This window comes from Delphinus delphis, chromosome 2 (genome assembly GCF_949987515.2).
Source record: "Delphinus delphis chromosome 2, mDelDel1.2, whole genome shotgun sequence".
Classification (NCBI taxonomy): Eukaryota; Metazoa; Chordata; class Mammalia; order Artiodactyla; family Delphinidae; genus Delphinus; species Delphinus delphis.
This window is the reverse complement of record NC_082684.1, coordinates 100,072,084-100,094,887: the sequence shown is the minus strand read 5'-3', so window position 1 is coordinate 100,094,887 and position 22,804 is coordinate 100,072,084. Positions and strand designations below refer to the sequence as shown.

Below are 22,804 nucleotides of genomic sequence, written 5' to 3'. Positions count from 1 at the left end.
CAGACCCAGATTTGGGTACATCAACTTGGCACTCGCAGGAAAAAGCAAAAAGCACGGTGTCCCAAGGTAGCACATCCTGGATGGTGCTTGGGGCAAGTTTCCAGTACTGCTTGTTTAACTTTTATGTCTGTCAATATCATCGTTTGCTTTCTTTCTTTTTTTTCAGATGATAAAAATTACCCAAGCCTTCAGAGCATCTTTATAGGATAGTTTTAGAAATTGTCCTTTGGTTCTGATCAAGCTACCTTACAGGAGGAGAGGAAGGGCAGACATAAAAATAAGGCGCTCACTCAGCTTCTTTCAAGATAATGTGGTTTTTAAAAAATATATATGTGTTATAAAACACTTTGTTATCGATGAGGCAACCAATGTAGTAGACAAGGACAATGGTGACAAAGCTAGATCCAGGCCCTGGGCTAAGAACACTCAGGTCCATGGCACCGGTCCAGCTGGTCATCTCACTCAGAGTGAGAGCATGTGAATTTCCCACCATTCCATGGGACAGGAGTTCAGATGCTGCAGGTCTTGCCATCTGTCATTTTCTGTTCATGCACAGGAATCACACTGTAAAACACCTGACCTTCACGTGGAGAAGAAACACGTCCCTGTTTGATTCACGTGTCACATACTCAAATCATCTTTTCTATGTCAGCAGTATCCCACGGGTCTTGTCTATGTGCATCTGCATAGGCAGAGAACCACCGCGGTCATCGCGACGAAGTGCGGGCAGATAGCCTCCAGGGGACAAGGACTTGGGGTCAGCAGCTTTTAAACTTTAAGAGAATTTTATTCTCCAAAGAAACTCCTATGCGGAATCCAGTATTTAAAACAGGTGTTTTGTTAGCAGAGATTTATTTTATAAGTTCAAATTTTAAATATTTATTATAGATTCAATCAAGAGAACACTGAGATTGGAAAATGGGATTACACAGGACAGCCAAAGTCACATCAGCCCAGGAAGATAATTGACTTCTAAGTTTAATTTTGGTTGCCCAGTATAGAGAAAATTTTGAAAACAGATCGGTTTTACTTGACAATACTAGGATGCTCTTAAATTAAATGAATCCAGAAGTTAGAGTCAAAATACAAGGAAACAATGATTTCAATGCTGAATTGTTAAACTGAACCAGTGCATGGCTTATCCACTAGTTTAAGTAATAATTACTTGGTAGAAAATATTTTTCAAACATATCTGTAACATTATGAGATGGATTTCCCATAATGTTATATTTTAAAACATACTACTTCAGTACATACCGAATCTTGAGACAAAATTTCAGTCAAATTTACCTTGTTTTCCCTGCTGACTGTAAAGCTTTCCAAGGACTCAGAAGGCTGGAAGGGAGTAAACTGACAGGATCTGGGGGCCAGGCATATAAAAAAAAATCACTAAAACCTTGTTTTAATCTTGAGTTGTCTTTCATATTCTGCTTCATTAACTGTCCCAAACTGAAGCCCAGGAAGATATCCCTGGCTTGTCCTGCAAGTTCTCAGCATCTCCAATCCATGCAAGAGGTCAGTGGGAAATCAGCTCATTGAAAGAAACTGGGGGCTCTTTCCAGTCCACGATGAGTTCTCAAAGCCTGACATCTGTGGGGGACTGTCAAACTTTCTTTCCTGAGCATGTGAGCCAAAGGCCCAGATTTAAGAAACAAACCATAATTGCAGTGTTTTTGCAACTCACTGTACAATATAAAAATTAAATAAGTAAGTGTTAAAATTACTAAAATAAACTGATTATTTGGATTCTAAGAGGAGATGAGTAACCAGTTCTAAACACAAAAATAAATAAATGTTGAAGGATGTCCTACAGACACAGTCTTCTGTATCAGGTGGCCTGTTTTAAGAGTAACTGAGCACTTTACATAACATTCCGGCTCTAATTTCTTTTATTATTCAAAATTCTGGAGCTAGATTTAGAATTTGGATAATTAATAAGATCACCCCTTCCTCTTGTTCCTGATTATCACTCATCAGGGTCCTGTTTGCACTTCTCTTGCCAACTGTAATCATTTATTTGAACCAGTGGCTCATCAGCTCTTCATTAGTGCCTGTAGGTTAGATAAAATGTGCTTGGATTTCCAAAATAACTGCAAATCACATTGGTGTTGACAGCAAAGAGGTGAATTCCCAGAATATTTTCAAATAAGACAGTTCCCCGCAAGACCGTGGCTCTTGAGTGAGAAAAGTGGTGTCCTCCTGAGTGACCGAGAACTCCCCCCCCATCCAGCCCTGAACATCTACCCTAAAAACACTCCCGTGGCCACAACTCCTGGGCGTCATCTTAGCCCCAGCCTCAGCATGCGGGAACATGTCAGTTACTTAAGTAGGAACAAGGAGTGAAAGTCAACAAGAATTCAATACAAAATTTAAAAGCCAGAGTCCCCTAGCTAGCAAGTCGAAAATACAGCTGCCAAGGCCCCGTCCTGGAGAGTCAAACTCAGAAGCTCTAAGAGCAGAGCTGGACACCGGGATCAGTACAGCCTTGAACACAGCAGACCTGGATCCAAACCCTGATCTGGCCTTGAGCATCTGTGTAGATGTACACATAACAAGCTGAACTTGGTGTTTTCATCTTTGAAAAGGGAGATGACAGGAATTCCCTGGTGGTGCAGTGGTTAAGAATCCACCTGCCAATGCAGGGGACATGGATTTGATCCCTGGTCTGGGAAGATCCCACATGCTGCAGAGCAACTAAGCCCATGTGCCACAACTACTGAGCCTGCGCTCTAGAGCCCGCGAGCCACGACTACTGAGCCCACGTGCCGCAACTACTGAGCCCACACACTCTAGGGCCCACGGGCTGCAACTGCTGAGCCCGCGTGTTGCAGCTACTGAAGCCTGTGCACCTAGAGCCCATGCTCCGCAACAAGAGAAGCCACCACAATAGAAGCCTGTGCACCACAATGAAGAGTAGCCCCCCTTGCTGCAACTAGAGAAAGTCCACATGCAGCAACAAAGACCCAATGCAGCCAAAAAATAAATAAATAAGTAAATAAAGGGAAATAGCCCACAGCCCCATGGGCAGCAGTGAGATTACAGACGTAATGAAGGGGAGAGCCTCACAGTCCCACCCCTACGACGGCCCCCCTTATAAAGATCACAGAGGCAACCCGCCTACAGGGGAGAATGGACTTGGAAGATTCAAATGCATTTCATGAGATAGAGGAACAGGCCAAACAGCACCATGAGGAAGCAACCAGACACACCCAGAATGTGTGTCTACAGGTCAACTGTAGATCTGTGTCTACAGATCTCTTCAATGAATTGCTGTCACCAAAATAAAAAATGGGGGACTTTATTCGAGGAAAGGGATTTAATGAGCCAGAGAAATAAGATACAAATAAGTAAGGGGGGACTGAAACCTAGATTGAACGCTGTGAGGCTGGGCTACAGTTGGAAATATCAGTATGAACAAACTCAGTTTAGCTTAAGAGAGACAGACACAGACTGACAGACATAGATAAACACAGAAATACAGAAATGTTACATCTGGGTTAATATACGTACAGTCATCCCTCATCGTTTGCGGATTCCATATCTGCAAATTCACTCACCCCCTAAAATTTATTTGTAACCCCCAAATCAAGACTCAAGGTGCTTTCATAGCCACTTGCAGTCCCACATGTGCACAGAGCATCAGATAATTTGAATTGCCCGATGCACAAGGTCCCAGCTGAGGTCAAACAAGGCTCTGCCTTTGTGTTTCAGCTCACGCTGTAAACAAGTGTCCTTTTCACCATCTACTTAGTGCCATGGTTTTTGCATTTTTTGTTGGTGATTTCATTGTTCAAAACGGCCCCCAAGCATAGTTCGGAAGGGCCATCTAGTGTCCTAAGTGCAAGAAGGCTGTGATGTGGGCTTCCCTGGTGGCGCAGTGGTTGAGAGTCTGCCTGCCGATGCAGGGGACACGGGTTCGTGCCCCGGTCCGGGAAGATCCCACATGCCGCGGAGCGACTAGGCCTGTGAGCCATGGCCGCTGAGCCTGTGCTCTGCAATGGGAGAGGCCACAACAGTGAGAGGCCCGAGTACTGAAAAAAAAAAAAAGAAGGCTGTGATGTGCCTTACAGAGAAAATGCGTGTGTCCTTTAGGCCTGGGTCACAGTGCTGTGGGTTGTGAGTTCAATGTTAATTCTCCAGGTGCAACCCCATTGAACTAAATTTTATCTTCACCTTGTACACTTGAGAGCTAAAAGGACCATTAACGTGGGAGTAATAATGGGTCAAAATTTACAAAATAAAGTACTGCTTTGATGTGGGAGTTGATTAAAAAATGAATCAACAATACATGTTAAATACGATGCCTTTAAACAGAAACACACATAACACATGGTTATGTATTGACCGGTTGACAAAAATGTTGTGGCCATGGCCTCAGGAACCTAACCCTGAATTTCCCCCAGAAGCAATGGTTCAGAGTTTACCAATCCAGTGTTCAGGGCAGCTTTATAAAACAAAACTATCCCAAATACTGAGAACTGACTATACATTTATTTCCTAGTTCTGTCCCCTAAGATGGCCTAGAAGCAATGATACCTCATTAGTAACTAGGACCCAGACTGTGGTTTCTAATGCCCCTCTCCAGAAAAAAGGATAAATGCCTGATCACAGGGCTGGGGCAGGGAAAATGTAAGATGCGCCTGAAGCATCTTGTAGTGGTAGAAAATAAGGAAGTGCTAAAAATAAGGGCGGCGGGGGGGGGGGGGGGGGGGGAGTTGATGGGAAAACACTGTGTTAAAGAGACACAGGAGCCAAGTGGCTAAAGAAAGAACAATTTGAGCAACAAAGTAAACAACCACAGTATTGAATTATAACATAAGAAATAAGATAAATATCCGAGTCCATATTGATATCTCAAATGACTGAATAAACACATTTACACAATGAATACATAAGTTTAATAAGTAAATATATTTACTCAGAAGTGACAAATCTTCCTTAAAGAAGAATTCCAAATAAAAATTGTAAAAGAAAGACGGGAACTAGGAAGTCACCACCAGAACTCCACAGTGATGATTGCCGAGGCCAAGATCCGCTCAAGAATGCTCGTCAGTGGTCGAAACTTCACGGAGAAACAGGATACTTACATTGCCTCAAAGTATCTCCCCCAGAATATTTATTCATTACTGTGGTTTTAACGTATGTCCACAAATTTCTTCACCAGGTCCTCCTGGAAGGACCTCTAGGAGGTGGAGCTTAACCCTCCCCCATCGAGTGTAGCCTGGATTTGGTTACCGGCTCCTAATGACTAGAGTTCGGGGAGGGGAAGGATGGTGACTCTGCAGTGGAGAAAACTGCACCACCTTGACCAGCGGATCAAGAGAGACGGACACAGACTGATAACATCACCAGCAATAAGTCAGGCGTCGATAGCATCATATGAGGCAATGAGAAGAGTACCTCACCTCTGTGGTATTTTTCCCTCCACGCATAACCCCATCCTGATAATGAGAAAACATCAGACAAACCCACACTGAGGGACGTTCTACAAAATGCCTGACCAGTATTCTTCAAAAGTGTCAAGGTCATGAGAAACAAGGAAAGGCTGAGGAAATATCCTAGATTAGAGGGGTCAAAAGAGACATGATGATTAAATGATGCATGTACCCAGGATTGGATCCTGGAACAAAAAAGGTTGTCAGTGGGAAAACTAGTGAAATCCAAATAAAGTCTGTAGATTAGCTGATAGCAATGTTAATGTTTACTTTTCACCAATTTATCATGGTTTCGTGAGATGGTAACCTTGGGGGCAGCTGGGTGAAGTGTTTGGGAACTCGGCCCTGATATATGAACAATTCTCCTTAGGGCAGCAAAGGTACGGTCCACCTTGGAGTTTGGTTCTATGGTGAATAACAAGCACACAATCATTTGCCAAAAATGAGGTCAGCTGGTTTTCAAATTTTAGAATCTATGTATAGACAAGCACGAGAGCTGAAATACAAAGGCAAAGGCCCAGGTGACAGCAGTTGGGAGGTAAAGGGACAGGTGAGGGAGGCCGGACTTCCTCTTTCACCCAAGAGATCCTGTCCTAAGACAGTGCACCACATTAGAGAAGTTTAAATTCACGATTTAAAGTCATAAAATCATCACGAGAAGAAATATAAATTATAAACAAGAGAAAATATGAGGTCAGAGCAGGGGACCCATAGAGACAGTCGAGGTCCATACATCCCTGTGGCCACCAGACACGTGAACAGGTAGTGAAAGTCAGAGTGACCAGAGAAACACAGGTCAAGGATCATTTTACACTCATCTCACTGGGAACAATCTTTGAACTCTGACAATGCTCAGGGCTGGAGAGAGCAAGGATCTGTAAGATCAAGACACAGGAGGATTGAGTGGGGAGGGAGGGAGAATGTAAACAGAGGGATTGCTCTGAAAAAGAGTTGAGCGTTACCTGATAGCATTGACCATCCACACACCTTATGCCCAGGGTCTGACTCTTGGGTTTATAACCCAGAAAAAAACTCTTGAACATGTGCACCAGAAATGAGAATGAGAATGTTCACAACAGCAACAACCGGCAAACGGCTCAAATGTCCATCCATGGGGAGCAGGTGATGTTGTCACAGCACAGTCAAAATGTGTAATTACAGCACTCACACAACACGAAGGAACTTTAACAAAATACTATTAAGTGGAAAAAGGTTAGTCCAAAAAGATGAAATACAGAGTGGTACTCTTTTTAAAAAGGTAAAAACAACCAAAGTAAAAACATACTTTTTAGCATATATAGATACAGTAAGATTATATAAAAAGGAAAGTGAGGGAATTAGATAAGATTCAGGCAGTGCGTTAACCTGAGTGGGGAGAAGCAGGGGGTTAAATGGGTCCTATTGTGAAGGACCCATTTTGACTGCAGTGGTGGGTTTTATAAGTACTTCTTATGTTTCTAAAAATAATAACGAATTTAATAAGGTTGGCCATGCATGCAATGGTGAGAGAGTGTGTATGAATAAAAGGATTAGGGTTGGACCCATTTTGTATGCTTGAAGTCCACTTTAATTTTAAAAATAATATATCAAAAAGAGCAATGTAAGCCTATGATTTACATTCATGCAGGCAACAAGCAAAGGAACTAAAACCTGACCCTGAGAACCAGAAATAGGACTGGGGCTGCAAGAATAAGGCGAGAAACTTTGACTTTCCATTTTATGCTCTTCAGTATTTAGGATGCCACCGTAGTGCTTTTCAATCATAGTAAACATATCTAATCCCTTACACGTGGAAGACTCTAAGGGCTGTGTGTGGCGTGGCTATGCCCTTGGTGGCAGAGTCCTTGGACCAGTCAGTGCCCAGAGGAGGATGCGATTTCCCCAGGCTTCACACACTGCTGCTCTAACACCGCAAAACCCAAGGAGCACGAGATAAAGGCCAACTGTTGATAAGAATTAAAAACAGAAATAAAATTCATGAATGTTGATCTGGCACCTAGGTCTGTCTTGAGCCGCAAGAACCTCAGTGCACATATCCTTTCAAATTTCCGGATATTACAAAACGTCCTGACTGAGTGAGATGTCAACCGGAAGTAGCTACCCTGCCCCGTGAGAGGGTCAACGGGAGTTGGTGCAAAATGACCAAAGTGAGCTCTGCCACCTAATTCTACCTGAGGCCTCAGTTACCATCTGCCCTGCCTTCCCCATGGGATGTTACGAATGGGGTCAAAGGAGACAAAGATGCTGACAGCCATGTGGATAGCAGAGCAGCACAGGCTGGGGGCTGGAGGTCTGACATCACGGGGTCAGCGGGCTGGTGTCTCCTGAGGCCTCTCCCCTTGCCTTGCAGACGGCTGTCCTCTCCATGTCCTCCGATGGTCTCCCTCTGTATGTGTGTCCTAATCTCTTCTTCTCTTAAGGACACCAGTCAGATTACATGAAGGCTGACTCTGATGATCTCGTTCTTCCTTAATTATCTCCTTAAAGACCCTATCTGGAAATTCAGTCCTGTTCTGAATGTATGGGGTGTTATGCTTTCAACATACGAACTTTTACAGGGATACAACTCAGCCCATAACACTGTATAAATGCTGTATGACTGTGATTTTTATGATTTCATGTGTGGTAACTATACCAGCAGGTTGAGACACATATACGTTCGTGTGTGTGTATCTATGTCTGCACACACACATAAAACATTCTCTACCTCCCCACAGAAATTAATTTCTAAGGTCCTGTTTCATGCCACATAATACTGACCTTGAACTCAATAGATTTCCAAGGAATTTCTACCTTGCAGACAGTTTGGATTTGTGGCTATAACACCCCTTAAAAGCCATTGTTCTCATTTCTGTTGGTGTGTCTAATTCCCTGAGAAGGTATCATAACACTATGGGATTATTTTATGCCACAATTTTTTTATTGTGGTAAAATTTACACACAGTGAAATTCACAGACCACAGGAATACAAGTATGTATAAGGTTTGACAGATACATACACCCTGTAACTAACATCCCGATCAAGACAGGAGCGTTTCCGCCACCCCGGGAAGTTCTCCTGTGCCCTTCCCAGTTTTAACCCTCACAGGCAACCACTGTTGCTGGGATTTCTACCACCATCGATGAGCTTTGCCTGTTTTTGAACTTCCTACAATGAAATCATAAAACATCCTAGTTCTGGGCTTCCCTGGTGGCACAGTGGTTGAGAGTCTGCCTGCCGATGCAGGGGACACGGGTTCGTGTCCCGGTCCGGGAAGATCCCACATGCTGCGGAGCGGCTGGGCCTGTGAGCCATGGCTGCTGAGCCTATGCGTCCGGAGCTTGTGCTCCACAACGGGAGAGGCCACAACAGTGAGAGGCCCGCGTACCGCAAAAAAAACCCAAAACAAACACTCTAGTTCTTAAAAACTGATTTCTGAACACATCTTCCCCACCGCATTAAATAATTGTTATAGCTGTGACGTAATTTCCTTTTCTTGTTTTAACACCTGGTGCAGCTAACATGCATGTCACTTCGCACAGAGTACTATATGTACTGAGAACACTTTTACCCTGCCTAGAACAGAATATTATGCATTAATCATAAAATTTTCTGAAGTAACCTCAAGTTACCGTTTCATCTATATAATCATACCACCACTTTCGAACATTAACATGTTGAAAAAGATCACCCCCAAGTTTCCAAATCTGACTGGAGAAAAGTACAAAACTGGGACGAGTGGTGTCACCATAAATATCCAGTTTCCAAAAAATAACTCAGCTGCCATTTTTCACATCCCTGTTCCCCAGCCACACCAAGTCACCCAGGCCTGTCACTATGGGGCAGGGCGGCCCTGGACACAAGGGCTCTCCCTGCCTGCTCCCCTCCACCATCCTCAGAGCCCCCATCACTGCTCCCTACCCCCCATCTTCCTGAACCCCACACCCCTCTCCTCCAGGGTCGGCTCCATCCCTTCCCACGTCCCTCAGCCTCTCTGCTGCGCCCTTCCACCCATCAGCACACAGACCGTCCCCCCATCCAAAAAACTAACCTTCCCCTGGTTCCTCAAATAATTAAACACAGGATTACCATATGACCCAGCAACTCCACTCCTAGGTATATATCCAAGGGCAGTGGAAGCAGGGTCTTGGAAAGGTATTCGTCCACCCATGTCCCTTGCAGCATTATCCATCACAGCTAAACTGTGGATGCATCCCAAGTGTCCATCGACAGATAAATGGATAAACAAAATGTGGTCTATCCATACCGCAGAATATTATTCAGCCTTAAAAAGGAAGGGAACACTGACACCTGCTACAGCGTGGATGAATCTTAAGGACATTATCCCCAGTGAAATAAGCGAGACACAAAAGGACAAACATTAAATGAGTCCACTTATATGAGGCCCCTAGAACAGTCAAATTCCAAGAGACAGAAAGTAAAACGGTAGTTGCCGGGGGCTGGGGGGAGGGGAGAATGGAGAGTTAGTGTTTAACAGGTGCAGAGCGTCTGTTTGGGACGATGAAAAGAGTGCTGTGGGTGCATGCTGGTGGCCCACACTAAGTGACTCATAACCCAACTGCCCAAGCCAACGGACCACTCTCAGAAATCAGTAGAATTTGACGCTGTTTAGCCAGTTCCACAGCTGCAAACCCACTGCTGCCTTGGCTCTTCCCCGCGATCCCTGAGAGACAGTTGTGTGTGGGTGTGTGGGTGTGAACACACTTTATAAATAAGGCACGCATTTATGAATACACACGTGTGTATCCCATGCTCGCACAGCTGTTTGTGGGCCACCTGCTCCCACTGCCAGGCACCGTGCCGGTCAGTGTTCACAAGAGACCATCTCATCGAGTCCCCCAAATCATCCTATGTTGCTTCCTGACTGTCTGTCACCATCTCCAGTGATTCTTCCTTGCTTTCTTTCCTGGCAGTGTCACATGATGGTCCCTCGGGGTTCTGTCCCTCGCTAGCTTCCCAGGAGAGCAGGGGAGCTCAGGCACCCTCTTGGCCCCCTGCTCTTTCTGTGGCAATGGCTCCGAGGCACCGTCTCCAGCCTGGGCCTCTGCTGAGCTCCGGACACTCTCACCATGTGCTCATCCCACTTACACATGGATCCCCCCCGGACTCTCAAACTCGACACAGACAACACCAACACCATTCCCTCTCCAACATCTGTGTTCCTCGTTCTAAAAACCTCTCTTGTCTCACAGTTGTTCATTTGACTCAAAATCTCAGTGGTTTATAGGAATAACAACCCATTTCCCACCTCCCGATCAGTCCCCGGGGATTGCAGTGGCTCAGGTTCACGCTGTCCTCCCTCCAGGACGAGGCTGGGGGAGTGGCCACTCCCGCCATGTGGTTCATCACTAAACGAGGACAAGAGAGGGTGAGCCAGGCGCTGGCTCCCGGGGCTCCCGCTCAGAAATGATGGAGCCTCATCCTCGGGGACCGGCCACCCTTACCCCTCTGGAAAGAGCCCTCGGCTCCCTCAGGCACAAGATGCTCTGCATTTTCTCCACAGTGAAGCCTCCAGCACATCTATGGGAAGACAGGACCCAGCCAGAAGTCCCTGGGTCAGATCATTTTTGCCTCAAATTCCATTCATTCACTCGTATTTACTGAGAACCAAGCAGCAGTGTTGAAGGGGCCAGGGGCACACCAAGGAAAAAGACAAAGATCCCTGCCCTCAGGGAGCACACAGCTGGGCAGGAAGCGACAAAGCAATGGACCTGATAAATAAGTTATATGGTATGTCAGGAGCTACAGGGAAAGCAGGGAAGAGCTGAGTGAGGTGAGAGGGATCAGGACACCCACGGCGCAGGGGACGGGGCACACAGAGCTCAGTAGACGGTGAATGTCACACTGTAGAGATTGCTGTCCATGGAAATACATTAGACTTAGAAACAGCTACTGACACACGAGGTCATCAAGATACAGATTTTATCTTTTCATCTCAACCTTGACAACCTGGGATAATGGAAGCGCTCACGGCAAGAAAAAACTCCCCGTCTGGGTCCTGATGGAAGCGTTTGCACCTGGTGATCACCCCATCTCCCCAGTGCGGATCCACTGTCAAGAAAGGGGCAGGGGGCTTCCCAGGTGGCACAGTGGTTGAGAGTCCGCCTACCGATGCAGGGAACGCGGGTTCATGCCCTGTTCCAGGAAGATCCCACATGCCGCAGAGCGGCTGGGCCCGTGAGCCATGGCCGCTGAGCCTGCGTGTCCGGAGCCTGTGCTCCGCAACGGGAGGGGCCACAGCAGTGAGAGGCCTGCGTACCACAAAAAAAAAAAAGAAGAAAGGGGCAGGATGCGTTCAGAATAGGATGCATCCATGTCTCCAGGTAAACCTTATATAAATCAGACAAACCCTGTGAACGTTGGCGTGGGGAGATGACTGTCCAAACCAGGTACGCGGGGCCCCCCTGGGGCATTGGGTAAAGGCCAGTAGCTGCCCCAACAAGTCCCCCACTAACCTGGAAGGCTGTGCTCTACCAGCTGTGAAAAACAACCCCTGGAACCCAGCCCTGATTAGAATGTTTCTTCTTGAAAAAATCGTATTTCATTTGTAATATCAAAGACAGGGAACTCTGGGCCACAGTCAGCAGCGGGCTCTTCTCGAGAGAACTGGTTCTTCTCAGCAGTTTGTCCTGATTTTCAGCAAAACAGGCCCCGGTGGCCACACAGGTGTGCACTCACAGGACGGCACAGTCAGGGCAGCAGCCTGGGTCCAGGCCAGACAGAAACCACGGGTGGTGACCAACCCCCTCTCCCCAGCAGCCCTTTCAAACCAGGGCAGCATCTGGGAGGAGACACACCTCGCGTTCTCATCCACTTAGGAACAGAGTGTAGACATAGGTTCTGGTAACTGGGAGGCCCCACCGCACTTCTGGGCCTAAAGGGGGCAGAGGTTCTGGTGGCCTTTACAGCTGTCGCTGTTCCCACGGTCATCCCTCAGGGGTGGCTGCTCACCAGCCCCCCTGTGCTACACAGGTCAGAGCGAAGGGGTCCCCGGCAGCCACTGTCGTGGGCATCCTGCAGACACGGCCGAGGCCACCAGTGCACACAGGGGAGCCGAGGTTCTGACCAGCTCTCCCCCGGACCAAGACCTTCTCCCTGTGCTGGGGTCTCGAGCATGCCCACCGCATTCCCAAACACCAGAAACGCAGGGAAGAAGCTCTGCCCTGGGAATGAGTGAGTTAGGAAGAACCAAGGAGCAGGACCAAGTCGACATCTGTTAGACCCTCAAAACAGCCTTGGGGGGCTTCCCTGGTGGCGCAGTGGTTGAGGGTCTGCCTGCCAATGCAGGGGACACAGGTTCGGGCCCTGGTCTGGGAGGATCCCACATGCCACGGAGCAACTGGGCCCATGAGCCACAATTACTGAGCCTGCGCGTCGGGAGCCTGTGCTCCGCAGAGAACAGGAGAGGCAGCGATAGTGAGAGGCCCGCGCACCGCGATGAAGAGTGGCCCCCACTTGCCGCAACTAGAGAAGGCCCTCACACAGAAGCGAGGACCCAACACAGCCATAAATAAATTAATTAATTAAAAAAAAACCAAAACAGCCTCGGGGCAAGGCCACGGCTCTGATTGGGTGTTCCTCACTCAATGACAGCAGGATGACCAGGTGTGGAATGCATGACCTAACGCCAACCCGAGTGAAGACGACTAGAGAGGCAACACATCTCTGAAAAGAGGACACGTGGTCCTGTACTGACCACTCCTAGGCCGAGACCTTGACTCTAGAGAAGGGAGGGACCGTAGCACCAACAAGGTTGAAGTACGGATGTGCTGGACCTCTAAGACCATGGAAGACAAAGCTGTGGACCGATGCTGACCCCCCCCCGCCTCTATCCTCACAGAGGACCCATCTGCTTGGGAGCCAATGCGTCCAACAAGCACTGCTTTCCCAGACCACCAGACCACCTTCGCCTGGGGTGGCTGTGTGACCCCGTTCTGGCTAAAGAGATGCATGTGGAAGTCTGCTATGCGGCACTTTGAAGACTTTTTCTTCCCTGAAACAGGTGCTTTCTGTTTCCAGGTCTCGCTGCCCAGCAGACAGACATATGGTGGGGATAGGAGGTCACGCTGCTGTAACCCTGAGACCAGAAGCGTGGGGCAGAGCCCAATGCTGAAAGTGGCAGGCAGAGAGAGGAAGAGCCTGGGTCCCCAGTGGCTCCATGAGATGGGGAGAGGGTAGGATCAGCCTTTTCTTTACAGTTCATATTGTTTCACTTCCGTCCTCCTTCTCTATGGCTGCTGTGACAAATTACTGCAAAGTCAGCAGCTCAAAGCTACACAAATTTGTCATCTTACAGTTCTGTAGGTTAGAAGCCAGACACGGGTCTCACTAGGCCGAAATCAAGGTGCCAGTAGGGCTGCGTCCTTTTTGGAGGCTCTGGGATGAATCCATTCCCTGGCCTTTTCCAGCTTCTTCCCACACTCCTTGGCTCACAGCCCCTTCCTCCATCCGCAAAGCCAGCTGTGTGGTCTCTCTCTGACCCCTCACCGTAGCCACATCTCCTTCCAGCTCTCCTCTTCTGTCTCCCTCTTCCACTTAGAAGGACGCTGGGCTCAGCCAGATAAGGCCGGGCAATCTGTCTTCTCAAGGTCAGCTGATTAGCAACTTTAACTCCATCCACACCCCCTTTGTCGCATAACCTGAAAGGTCCCCAGGATTAAGATGTGCACGCCTGTCGGGGGTGGTGGTGGTGGTGGTTATTATTCTGCCAACCACAAATTCTTACAATAAGCATAAACTCCTTCTGTAACTGGAAACACAAGTCAAATAATTTAAAATTATTTTTTAGGTTCCACATATCAGTGGAAACATACAGAATTTGTCTGACTTATTTCACTTAGCACAATACCCTCCATATCCATCCATGTTGTTACAAATGGCAAAACTTCATTCTTTTTTATGGCTGAGTAGTATTCCATTGTAGGTACATACCACATCTTCTTTATCCATTCCTCTGTCGTTGGACATTTAGGTTGCTTCCATGTCCTGGCTGCTGTAAATAGTGCTGCAATGAACATTGGGGTGAATATGTCCTTTCGAATTATGGGTTTTCTTTGGATACATGTCCCGGAGTGGGACTGCTGAATCATATGGCAACTCTATTTTTAGTTTTTCAAGGAACCTCCATACTGTTTTCCATCGTGGCTGCACCAAGTTACATTCCCACCAACAGTGCACGAGGGTTCCCTTTTCTCCACATCCTTGTCAACACTGGTTATTTCTTGCCTTTTTGACAATAGCCGTTCTGTTAGGTGTGAGGTGATATCTCATTGTTGGGACCATGATCCAACAAATTAGAAAAGTAATCCAACTTTTGAAGTACATTGAATCAAGTAAGCCATCGAAGATTTCCACAGAGAAAAGAAGCCGTTCTGTGGCTGGATGAGGCTAAAACACATCTAAGCACCTGTGCTACCCAGCAGATGTGCCTCCCCCTCGCCAGACACACGGTGAGGGGAGTTCTGAGCAGCACACGGCTTCATGATCTACCAGGCTGAGGTCCCCTCACTACCACCCACTTCCCATTCCATCCAAAAAGTATCCAGGGGGCTTTCCTGGTGGCTCAGTGGTTAAGAACCCACCTGCCAATGCAGGGGACACGGGTTCGAGCCCTGGTCCCAGAAGATCCCACATGCTGCGGAGCAACTAAGCCCGGGCGCCACAACTACTGAGCATGTGCCCTAGAGCACGCGAGCCACAACTACTGAAGCCCGCGCACCTAAAGCCCGTGCTCAGCAACAAGACAAGCCACCACGATGAGAAGCCCGCGCACCACAACAAAGAGTAGCCCCCGCTCGCCACAACTAGAGAAAGCCCACATGCAGCAACGAAGACCCAATGCGGCCAAAAAATAAATTAAAAAAAAAAAAAAAACTTATCCAGGTTCTTGAATAACTTTTTAGTTTCTTAAAAATAAGGCTAATGTAACTTCCAATTATTTAATTTTTCCATTTAATAAATATAGTAACAAGGTCCTTTCCTTTCTTTCTTTTATTGAGTTATAGTTGACCTACAATATTATACATTTCAGGTGTACAAAATCACGGAACACTTCACGAATTTTCATCTCATCCTAGCACAGAAGCCATGCTAATAATCTCAGTATCGTTCCAATTTTGGTACAGGTGCTGCTGAAGTGATCACAAGACCCTTTTCTTTCTAATTTTAAGCTACCAGGTGTGCTTGTAAAAACACTGGCCTGCAGGTGGATCGTTCTTCTGTCTGGACACAAGCCCTCCTTAAAACAGCACAAAGGGAGGAAAAGACATCCCTCGTGAACAGCGGGGGCTTGCAGACGTGAAGTGAAGATACACAGTGGACATTCAGGAGTCCCTGTGGCTGGCACCCGTCAGCCCTTCAGCCCTGACGTAGGGATGCTCCTGATACGGAATTCACCTCCTTCAGGAACCTCAGAATCGGTACCTGGGCACCAAGCAGGGCAGCTCTGACTGCCTGCTGTGGAAAGTCGGCCTGGGTCACAAAGTCCACTCTGTACTGTACCCTAAATGGCATTAGTGACACTTTCCGCCAGTGCCCTGGCATTGGGCATTGATACAACCAACGTAATCGTATGCGTGATGCTCACGGGTAGGCAGAGAAACCATCAACAAATGAAAGGGTTCATCTCAAGAGCCAAAAGAATGCAGAGCTCTATCTTTTCGAATCAGTAATGAAACAGTTCACATGCAAGCTTCTGAAAACTCTTTCCCATGATAAATTTTACGTTGCCTCAAAGCTGAAAATGAGACGGCTCAACAGGAAGATCAGAGTTAATCTCGCTTTCTCCATCTGCTTCTCTAGGTAACTCACACTATTTGAAATTAGCTTTGGAAAAAGTAATCTGAAAACATCTTTGAAAATAGAAGATACACAAATACAACGTGGGTTTTCCAGAGATGATGACCTAGGGACACTTAACTCCAAGAACACCATCCCCTTGTCCTCCCCCACCCCCAAGGCCCCTGAGGCCAGCTGCAGACTGCACCCTCCCTGATGGTCAGTAAAGGAGAGCCCGGCCTCCAGGAGCTCAAGGCAGCAGACCCTCCGAGCCGCCCCCAAACGTGTGCACCTGGTCTCTGATTCTGAGGCTCCCTGGATAGAACGACACACCTGCTGGAAATTTTGCGGAAACACTCCTTCATTTAAAAACAAACACTGTTCATTTAGGAAATGGCTCAAAAGAGATGAGAGGATGTTATTACGGTCACTGCAGGATGGGCCAGATGAGAACGAGAACCGGACATTAAAGCGTAGTTGCCGAACTGGGCTTTTCCTTTCATCTAGGAAACTGATCTACCCCAACCAGAGGGGTCTGACTGAAGATGAGAAAGGAAAACACTGAGGTCCGGGGCAGCAGGGCAGCCTTCGCACAGGTCTGGAGTCCCTTGTGACATCTGAACGAGGATCAGAGGGGCAGGCAGCAGGTTGCAACGGCCTCCACGAAGGGACACATGTGAGCAGAGGCCCTGGGGAGGCCCGAGAGGGTGGCCCACCTCTGGGGACATGGAAGACTGCAGCACTGGCTGGACATGGGAGAAGCGGGGAAGGAGACTGACCGGTGAGATGCACACAAACACCGACAGCTCTCTACGTTCATGACATGCTGAACGTGGGTAATGACCCCTTATTTATTCTGTAGAACAGACACTCAACAGCATAAGTTACCAGTATGTCACTCATCCTCAAGGACCACTAAAGCACAGAAGATGAAAAATGACGAAAACTTTACTATTAGAGAAGAAAACAGATCTCATGCCCATAGCTACCCTTTGAACCCATTACCAAAATGATGTGCTGACTTCAGACTCAAGACCTTTATTTACTATTTTTACCATCCTCAAAGATTCTGTATCACTTTATGGTTTAAGTAGCCAAACACTTTGTAGATTATTACACATAAGGAGGAGAGTTCTTCATTTTTTTTTTTTTTTTTTTTTTTTTGCAGTACACGGGCATCCCCCTGTTGTGGCCTGTCCCGTTGCGGAGCACAGGCTCCAGACGCGCAGGCTCAGCGGCCATGGCTCAGGGGCCCAGCCACTCCACGGCACGTGGGATCTTCCCGGACCGGGGCACGAACCCATGTCCCCTGCATCGGCAGGCGGACTCTCAACCACCACGCCACCAGGGAAGCCCTAAAAAGCGTTTCTTGAAAAAAACAGGTAAGTTCTAGAATGTGAAATGCCTGTTTTTTTATATTGTTACCTTGGCTCCTTTGAAATGCGTATTTTCTAGCTTCATCTTGTAGACTTTCCGGCAGAGACAACTCTCAAATAACTCCCTGAACCCAGACTGGAAGGGTTTGATACACATTTCATTTACACCAACTCACACACATGTAGTGGCTTAAGGCTGTCGCTGGCTGTTTGCTTTTCAGCAGCCCTGAGTCAGGAGCTGATGGACCCACACTGCCCCAACGCCCACTTCCACGCAGGCAATATGGGCATGCGGGTGGCGGGAAACCCCAGGCGGCAGGGATTTTGAGCAACAAGTAACCAGAAAAGGTAACCCAAGACCCTCAGCTGCCAGGAGCCTTGGAAACCCCAGGGAGGGGCCCTCCTGCCACCCTGTGACACAACCAACTTTGGCTAAGAAGACGCTGAACCTGGAACACAGATGACCTTTGTGCTCTAACATTTCATTTTTCTAAGTGGACTCTGACATCAGGGTCCCTCATGCTGCACCAAACGAAAGTCCTACCTGCCTGGGCTTCAGAAAGCAGATCCTAAGAAGGGAGGAGATCCTGCTGCTGCTCAGAGGGCGTCTGTCCATCCTCCAGACGTGGGCGCCACTCCCCAAGCTCCCCACCTCCTCTTCTTTCCTTAAACACTTCACTACCGGGAGCTATCACCTCTCAACTATAGAACCATTTCGTTCATCTAAAGGAATGTATTTAAGGGGTGCCTCACATAACAGTCAAAGACAAACCCCCAAAGCAAGCAGGGTACCCGGTAAGACGATGGGGCAGTCATGCCCCATGAGAAGTGGAGGCGGCTGGAAGTGGGAGCGGCAGGAAGGGCGGGGGGCGGGGCAGGAAGGGTACGAAGGACCTAAAGCCAGGGGCCGGGTCAGGCTGGAGGAGCAGCAGGAAAAGTGAGCAGAAATGGGTGGAACAGCCGAGAGGGGCCAAAAGGAAATCAACTGGAGGACAAAGACCCAAACAATGAGCCGACAGGAAAGGAACCAGGCCCCACCCCCCTTCCTCCCACCCTTGTGACAGTCAGCAGGGGTACTGCCCACACACAACAGAAGGATGGGATCAGAAATATCCCGGGGTTTTTTGTTTGTTTGTTTGTTTTTATTTTTATTTTTTGCGGTACGCGGGCCTCTCACTGTTGTGGCCTCTCCCGTTGTGGAGCACAGGCTCCGGACGCGCAGGCTCAGCGGCCATGGCTCACGGGCCCAGCCGCTCCACGGCATGTGGGATCTTCCCGGACCGGGCCATGAACCCGCGTCCCCTGCATCGGCAGGCGGACTCTCAACCACTGCGCCACCAGGGAAGCCCTATCCCGGGTTTTAAATGCAAGGTCAATGCTACACTAGGGGACCCCTGAAAAGACAGCCATGGTCACCAGCTGTCACCAGACAGGACAATGCAGGGACAGAAAACTTAGCAACGTCCCCAAAGGCAGAGGTCACAGTGCTTTCATGTCCAGCTGACACTCTCATAACTGCGTCCTCAGAGTGGGGGTGGGCATGGAGGGGTCACTGCAGTTCAAGTCTATTCACAAACCTCCTCTGTCTTCGGAGGGACTAAAAACACACATTGACCTAACTGAGAGGTTAACCATGGGTGTCTGGCCCTGACTTCAAAACACAGGGAACACTCAGTCCTGCTGAGTGGAATCTTTGCAAGGGTCCATGGACTCCACCTCTGGGAAGCAGACACCCAGGGAGGGGACTAGTGGCTCTGTCCCAGGGCCACACAGAAGGGACAGGCCTTGGCCGATGCTCCAGGCCGCCTCTGTGTCCAGTTTTGACAGTAATACATCCTCCAGGAAGGACGTGGCGAAAGCACAGAAAAGGATAAAGGAAATAATATCCATCACCCCCTGGAGATAACCACTGCTCACATTTTGACCTGGTTGCATTCAGGCGTTTTTTTTCCTGCACACATACATTGTGCAAAATTGGAATTCTACTGTAGCAGGAATCTTGTTGTGTTTGTTTAACATAACGTGAGGATTCCCCCAGGCCACTGAATATTCTTTGAAAATACGCTTTTAATGGCCATATAATTTAGAAATGACTACTGTAACCATTCTGCTATTGCTAGAGATTCAGGTGGCTTCCAATTTCCAACTAAGATAAATAAAGCCACAGTGAGTATCTTCACACATACATTTTATTGATATCCCTGATTTTAGTATAAACCCTTCAAAAGAGGAGGACTGAGTCAAAGGGTATAAACATTTGTTTCCCACAGGATTACACCCATTGACATTGCCTCCAGTGGGTATGAGAGTATCTATCCTCCTATATGCTGGCCCACACTGAGGATAAATATTTGAAAGACCTTTCACCAGTTTGGTGGAAAAGAAAAGAAGGAAGGAAGGAAGGGAGGGAGGAAGGGAAGGAGAAGTGTTTTAATTTGCATTTCTCTGATTACTTATGGGGTTCATCACTTTTCTGTTTATTTACCTTTCATATTTCTTCAGGGACATGCCGACTAGAGTTTGTTGCAGACTTTTTCCATCTGATGGTAATGTGTTCCTATTGATTTATGGCTGCTTTTAGTATAATAAGGATGGATTGGCAGGTAGACAGTGTTATGTCCTGACTTGCCGATTCTGGTGATACACACAGGATGCTAATGCACTTGCGGTCAGCTGTTTCAATCTTTCCCTTATTATGTCTTCCACCAAGTAGAGTGTCATGGTCCTTCAGCTGGGAATCCAACCCCAGCTCCCCCACTGTGGGTCCCTCTCTTTGCCTCAATTTCCTTGATTGCAAAAGGAAGAGAATGAGAGTGCATTCACTACATGAGGTCAGTACGTGGCAGACAATCTGGTAGCTGGCCCTGAACGACCCGCCTCCTGGTGTTCACAGGGAACCCCTTCAGGTCCAGCCTGAGGAGTGCCCAGGGGCCTGCCCACAGCCGCCGAGTGAGCTCGGAACCCAGGTCCCCCTGCTCTCCCCGGGCAGCACCTCGAGATGACGCAGCCCCGGCTGACACCTTCACTGCACCCTGGGAGACCCTGACCTGAGGACCCGGACAAGCCGTGCCCGGATTCTGACCCACAGAAACTGTGATGTACGAGCGTTGGTTGTTTTCAGCTGCTAAGTCTAGGGGTGGTTTTTTATGCAGCAGGAGATAACTAACACATGATACACGGAAAGTACTCAGAAGAGTGCCTGTGGCAGATTGCAAAAGAGTCTAGCGCACGGCCACTCCTCCCGTGAAAAGATGGAGTCCTTCTCCCCGCCTGGAGCTGGGCTTGACTGTTAACTTGCTTGGACCAAGAAAGCAGAGGCACAGGTGAGGCAGAGACCTGAAAGGCACCTGCATACCAGGGCTTGCCCTCTTGCTACTCTCAGAACCTACCACCACCCTGCGAAGGAGCCCCCCCTGCAGGGCTGAGACCACATGGCCAAGTGACCCCTGATGTGCCCCCAGCTGACAACCAGCCCCACTAGACGTGCAGGAGGCCATCCCTGCAGACCCCTGAGCGGGCCCAACCAGAGAGCCACCCGGCTACACCCAGCACACATTCCCAACCCAACTCACGGGCTGAATGAGCTGCTACTGGGAAGTTCCAGGGTGGTGTGTCATGCAGCACTCGCTGACTGACAGAGCTGCCATTCTCATTACCACTACTGTTATTCTCTTGGGATCAATTATGCGGCCACTCATATTTCTTGGCAGTGCATTTATGCTTTTACTTTTTACGTTATCCACTGGAAACTTACTGTGGTATATGATGCTAGGTTTCATATATTAGAATCTAGAGGATTGTAGGATATCATTTCCATTCATCACTTCTATTTGTATACTAGCAAACCTTGAACCAATACCATATGAGCTCTGTTTTAATTTGGGCCAGGATATTATTATATGCTCTTCTGCTGGGGCACGCCAGGACAAACTCTCATTAATCCAACTGCAGGGAAGGTGTCAGAGAAGAACAGGGATATGAATCTAGGACCAGCAGGTGGAAGAGGTGCAGACAGTTGCCGTTACCTGAGGGAGGACCCCAAGGCACTGTCCTCTGAAATCAACACTAAACCCATTCCAAGTCTCTCCATCAGTCAGTGGTCAAACCCCACAAGCTCTCTCCACGGGCAACACCAGGCACTGTAGGGGGATGGGCAGGGTGCAAGCAGAGACGGCACAAGGCCTGCTCTCCATGCTCACAGCCTTATGGGGAGACAGTCCCACACAAAACCTCTGCAGATCGTATTTCAAATACACACAAACACAAACTAACACAATATAAGCAACGTAATGGCTAAGGGGAGCTTAGGAGTCCCTGAGGTCAATCATGGAAGACTTCCTGGAGGAAGGTTTTCAGATTTTGAGGCATAGGATTTAGCAAAGAGAGGGTGTGTGCAAAGGCAGCAAGCAGGAAGGAATAACTCATGTACAGTGAGCAGATTTCTATGGTTAGAGCAGAAAGTCTGAACAGATACACTAAGAAGTGAGTTTGATGAAGAGATAAGCATCAATTTGATTGGGGGATCATTCAACGTTACGTCTTCAAAACAAGTAAGCAAACAATGTTTTGTTAGGTAACATGGGAAGAGACTATAGGTGGAGCACTGACCCCTCTGCTATTGAAACAGTCTGTCATGGACACAGCATCCCCAAACCACTCCAAGACCTGCCTTCTCCAGAACTCTTAGGAGGTGGCAAGAGAGGGATCTCAAAGGGCAGAAGGTGTCACAGTGCAACTCCCAGAAGCAGAGATGCAAGAGGCCAGCACGCCTGGCTGTCCATGTCCAGTCACTGATTCTCAGCGGAGGGCAGCCGTGGGTAGGCTAAGAAACTGACTTCTTGGCTTCTTTACATTGTGGTGAATATCAGCTCTGATCCTAAAAGTTTAGAAATTAAAACGTGAAAATGAGTGGAGCCCTGATCTACAGGACCTGCTCACGGCCCTGAGGTCAGTAAGGGCACAAACCCTTCCCCGGTCTTTCATCCCTGGCAGACCTCCCACCCTGGGAAGCAGCTGTACCATTCAAGACAGTGGCCCCGGCCCCGAGGCTTTGCGGGAAATCTGCACCAGAACTGACTCAGGCACTCGGGGCAGAGGCGCCAAAGGGGTCAGAGCGCGCCCTGAGCCCTGATGAATGCCCGTCCTGTGGGTGCTGGCACCAGGGCCCAATTCTGCTGCCGTGGGCTTCACTGCGCCTGCTCTTACGTATCCCTGTG

The 22,804-nt window shown here is 48.1% G+C and overlaps 1 protein-coding gene and 1 non-coding gene across 3 annotated transcripts in view; both read right to left on the bottom strand.

Moving 5' to 3' along the window:
• Window positions 1-22,804, bottom strand: part of ENTREP2 (endosomal transmembrane epsin interactor 2) — a 361,730-nt gene that overhangs the window by 217,742 nt on the left and 121,184 nt on the right. The window lies entirely within an intron of this gene.
• Window positions 15,473-15,579, bottom strand: LOC132421257 (U6 spliceosomal RNA). Its single transcript, XR_009518545.1, has one exon. It is a non-coding gene; the product is annotated as a U6 spliceosomal RNA (small nuclear RNA).